Raw genomic sequence first — 5,443 nt, 5'->3', positions numbered from 1 at the left:
TATGGATAATCTTTGTGCTATGTGGCTTAAATTTAAGATGGTTGTTCCTAATTTGTCATGCGTTGTTGCCTTGTCAAGCTTATGGACTGTGCTTAATGAAATGCATTTTCATGCTCCAGTTCTTTTTGCAAGGGTTAGCGCTCTGCTGCGCCAATGGATGATCATGCACGACGACTCTCAATATGTGTTGCTTCAAAGATGGCACTTCATTCTGGATCGGCGAAGAGGAGAGCTCCATGTCAACCCATCGTTGGATTTGCAAGATGCCATTCTAGCTAAATTTGTAATGTCGATGATTGCCCCCTGTTGTTTGGCTTGTAGGCTCTATTTGTTGCTTAAAATACCAGAAAACTTGTCAATTTGGCCCTGCTACTTATCTTGTCTCGAGAATTGGGAACAATATTTTGTGCTTGTGTGCCTCACTTGTAATAAAATGGGGCGGGACCGCGGGAGAAACCCTTTCTTTCCAATAAATGGCATAGAAATGCTATGATCACCACTAGGATTTGGTGATGGAGAATATAAGTCTGGGGGCCTTGGTTGCTTTGAGATTTGCAAAGCCACGTGTCATCTGATCGATGGGGTTTACTGAGATGAAGCATACAACCAGGTCGTATATGCTGAAGATCCAGAAGAAGGGCCGTGAAGAGCAGCTTAGAACTGAGGAAGCATGTGATCGTTGAGGCCGCCCAGCACGGACGCCACGGCCTGCCAGCCATTCGCCGACTGCGGCGGCGCGTCGAAGCACGACCCGTTGAGCTTCTTGGCCGGCGGCTGGTGCGTGGCGCGTTCTTCCGGGCTCGCCGCCTTGCGTTTCCCCGAGCTCCCGCCGCTGGCGTCCGGCGACGAGGACGACGGCGCGTAGTACGACGGCTCCACTACGTGCCTGCTGTCGCCGACGGGGAGGAGCTGGTTCAGGGCGGGATGGACGGCGAGGTGGTGGGTGGCGCCGTGCTCGACGTCGATGTCCAAGATCTGCGCGAACTGGTAGTCGTCGAACAGCTCGGAGAAGGACGGGAACGTCGGGAGCCTCCCGGCGAGAGACTGCTGGTGGTGCTGCTGCCTTATCATGGGTCTGCAGGTGGCGTTGGTGAAGGCGCCGCCGCTGGAGAGGTCGTCGTGGTCGGCCATGTGGTCGTAGTCGGCGAGCGGCGGCACCATCGGCGACGCGAGGCCTGTCTTCTTGTAAATCCGGCACAGCACCCAGTCATCCAGCTGCACACATGTGAACAACATATATCAATATCGGTGCCGGTACCGCCATGCCTATCGCTGTCGAAAGCTACGAATCATGGCTGCCACTAGCTATTCCAGTAATCCAACTGCACGCCATGCCACTAGCTAGCTACCCATCAATCTCGAAGCTGTTCTCTTCTCCAATCAAAGCAGAGGAAAACAAATTAAGCATCTCTCGTGCTCACTCACAAGGTATCATTCATCGAAGTACAGCTCGATCGATGTGATATGATACTATTAATCACAGTCATCTCAGGTTAAGAGGGCAATTCGATCATTAAATAAAGATGGATGCATTTCTAGCGATCAACGCTGCAACGGCACGGCCGGTGCAACCGTGCAACAAAGCAAACGCGTGGGCCGTGGCGCGAAGAGGATCAGGATAGCATGCATGCCAGCCGCATGACACTGTTGAACACGGGCATGGCCGACGCCGGTAACGAAACGATAGAGAGCGACAGTCCATGCTCGATCGACGAATTAATCGAAGCAAGTGGGATGGACGTCACGGTCACGTACCCTCATGGAGACGTTGCGGAACTTGATGGGCTTGTAGGTGTTGACGGCGGCGGCGAGGGGGTCGGCGGCGAGGCGGTACTCGTGCATGATCCAGGCCGTCTTGGTGCCCTTGGGCGGGCGGCCCGTGTAGAAGACGAGCGCCTTCTTGACGGCCGACGCCCTGGCCGGTGGCGGCGTCGTGGATGGGTTTGTCGGTGCCGGTGGCCTTCCAGTAGCCGGACCCGGCGGCGCGGTTGGGGCGGATGCCGTTGGGGTACTTACGGTCCCGCGGGCTGAAGAAGTACCACTCACAGTCGCCGTACACCGCCTGGGCTGCAGTTCCATCATCAGAGTCAACCATGGTGAGCAGAGCAGGGACTACATACAGCGGTGATCGGTTGATTGGTTAAGAACGTACAGGGGAGGTCCCATGGATCGAACTTGTAGATGTCGACGTCGGCGATGATGGGGACGGGGCACGGCGCGGCGGCGGCGCGGTTGCGGAGGTAGTGCAGGATGAGCTCCTCGTCCGTCGGGTGGAACCGGAACCCCGCCGGCAGCGACGTCGCCGCCCCCTGCCCCTGCGCCATCGCCATGATCGATCGACCACCCGGTCGATGTGCACGTCAACCAATCAAGCTCGCTCTCTCTCTCTCACACACACGATCAGAAGAAGGGAGAAGCTCACACACACACTGGATCAGAACCAGAGCAGAATCTATCATGGGGATCGAGTCGGATGGACGGAGCGGGGGTGTGCTTATATGGTCCAAGGTTCGTTATTCCTCCCGTCCGGCGTCCGGCGTGACGTGTGGCGTCAGCGAGCGGAGCTGGAGCGTGCGTGCGTGCGCCCGGCCCGTTTGCGTCCATGAGCTGTGATCCCACTCCTACCCGCCGCCCTCATTGCTCATCAATCTCATGTGATATCTCTGCCTCTTAAAAATCTAGCGGGCATTGTCAAGAAAAGAAAAATCTAGTATACGGCCTTTTTTTTTGTTTAACATCAGTACAGACACAAGCGCTCATATACACGCCATAAACTCATCCCTATGAACACACACACACTCCCACTGAATGTGCATCGCCGGAAATCCTGAAATAAATCCAGGAATAAATGCGAGCATCAGGATTTGAAACCTGGTGGGCTGGGGGTACCACAGTCCCTCTAACCATCCAACTATAGGTTGGTTCGCTGCCCTTTTTTGTTGATGAAGTCGCTCATGTGATATCTTCGCCTCTTAAAAATATAGCATGCATTCTCTCAAGAAAATGCTACACTTACGTAATGTTTATTACGTATCTTACTTATGAGCTGATTTGGCAGATTTTTATTGCCATTAGTTGGAGATGCGGCTGAAAGATCGTGGATGTCGCCTAGAGGGGGGTGAATAGGCGTTTTAAAATAATTACGGTTTAGGCTTGAACAAATGCGGAATAAATCTAGCGGTTAATTTGTAAAGCACAAAACCTACAACAACTTATGCTAAGCAAGATAAACTACTAGATGATAGCAAGATATATGACAAGAAACAATATGGCTATCACAAAGTAAAGTGCATAAGTAAAGAGCTCGGGTAAGAGATAACCGAGGCACACGGAGACGACGATGTATCCCGAAGCTCATACCCTTGCGGATGCTAATCTCCATTTGGAGCGATGTGGAGGCACAATGCTCCCAAGAAGCCACTAGGACCACCATAATCTCCTCACGCCCTCGCACAATGCAAGATGCCGTGATTCCACTAAGGGACCCTTGAGGGCGGTCACCGAACCCGTACAAATGGCAACCCTTAGGGGCGGTCACCGAACTCGTACACTTTGGCAACCCTTGGGGGCGGTCACTGGCAGTCGTGAAATTGCTCGGGGCGATCTCCACAACCTAATTGGAGACCCCGACGCTTGCCCGGAGCTTTACACCACAATGATTGAGCTCCGAACACCACCAACCGTCTAGGGCGCCCAAGCACCCAAGAGGGAACAAGCTCAAGGGTGCCAAGCACCCAAGAGTAATAAGCTTCTCAACTTGTAACTTCCACGTATCACCGTGGAGAACTCAAACCGATGCACCAAATGCAATGGCAAGGGCACACGGAGTGCCCAAGTCCTTCTCTCAAATCCCACCGAAGAAACTAATGCTAGGGAGGAAAATGAGAGGAAGAACAAGAAGGAGAACACCATGAACACCAAGATCTAGATCCACGGGGTTCCCCTCACATAGATGAGAAAGTCATTGGTGGAAATGTGGATCTAGATCTCCTCTCTCTTTTCCCTCAAATACTAGCAAGAATCCATGGAGGGATCGAGAGTTAGCAAGCTCGAAGAAGGTCAACAATGGGGGAAGAACACGAACTCAAAGGATAAGGTTCATTGGGGAAGAAGACCCCCTTTTATAGGTGGGGAAAATCCAACCATATGCTCACAGCCCGCACAGAGCGGTACTACCGCTCGTCCCCATGGTACTACCGCTAGGGGTAGCGGTACTACCGCTAAGGGTAGTGGTACTACTGCTTGCGAGCGGTACCAAAAAAATACATCCGTGCCTACCACCGCTGGACTTGTGACTAGTTTTTGGTCCGGAGCGGAAGTAGCCACGGAAGTAGCCTCGGTAGTACCGCTCCCAAGAGCGGTAGTAAAAAATTACATCCCCTCCAAGCGGTAGTACTGCTCCCACGAGCGGTAGTACCGCTCCAGATTTTATAAGGACACCAAAACTAACACAACTTCTGCAAACGGACTCCGAATTTAACGAAACCAAGTTTGTTGGAAAGCTAGCGACAAGGGCTAACACAATCTTGAAAGAAATAACAATAAGAAGCAAATTAGAAAAGTCACATAAGAAAATGGTGAGAACACTTCCTCGAATAAGACCGGTAACCGAAAACGCAATAGAAGAAGCATGTGAACTCCGTTTTCAATGAACTCGAGCTTGTCATCAAGATGACCATAAGCTCTAAGACTCACAAAGAGAACCAAACAAGAACCAAGAGAGATGATGCAAGGATGCAATGGTTTGAGCTCTCTACGAACGATACGATCAAGCTACCAACTTGAGAGCCCCCCTTGATAGTACGACAAACGATCCTATAACCCGGTCTCCCAACTACGACCATGAGACCGGTAAAATAGAAAACCTAACAAGGGCAAACCTTTGCCTTGCGCATGGTCCACTTGAGATGATGACGATCTTGTCCTCCTCAAGATGGACCACCTTTCTTGATTGCGTTGGGTCGATGGAGACTAGATGATTGCTCCCCCATACTCCACTATGGGTGAGCCACTCTCCGGCACATCTTCACAAGTCCATTGACACCACAATGGATGGCAAGCTTCAAGCACTTGATCTCTTCGTGATGCTACACTTGAAATTGCACATGACAATCTTGATGGCGATCACCACTTGATGTCATCCTTTCCGTGCGTTGTATGATATCTTCCTCTTGACGCAAGCCTGGACACGTACCTAACCCCACACAGAACTCTCACATAGACCATGGGTTAGTACACAAAGTGCAATGGACAACGCTTACCATACCATGGGATCACTTGATCCCTCTCGGTACATATTCTACGCTTTGTGAGCTGATCAACTTGATTCACTCTTGACTTAGTCTTGATCAACCTTGAATCTTTCCACCTCTCTTCATTTGGATGATGTCTTGAAGGTAAACATGAATTGATCACACAATCTTCTTTTTCAAGACATGCTTGC

General features: G+C 51.3%; 1 pseudogene; it reads right to left on the bottom strand.

Moving 5' to 3' along the window:
• Positions 1–386: 386 nt before the first annotated feature.
• On the bottom strand, positions 387–2,626 carry LOC123048678 (NAC transcription factor NAM-B1-like; annotated as a pseudogene).
• Positions 2,627–5,443: the final 2,817 nt, after the last annotated feature.

The sequence above is a fragment of the Triticum aestivum genome, chromosome 2D (genome assembly GCF_018294505.1).
Source record: "Triticum aestivum cultivar Chinese Spring chromosome 2D, IWGSC CS RefSeq v2.1, whole genome shotgun sequence".
NCBI lineage: Eukaryota > Viridiplantae > Streptophyta > Magnoliopsida > Poales > Poaceae > Triticum > Triticum aestivum.
Note: the sequence above shows the minus strand (reverse complement) of the source record. Positions and strands in the feature narration are given on the sequence as shown.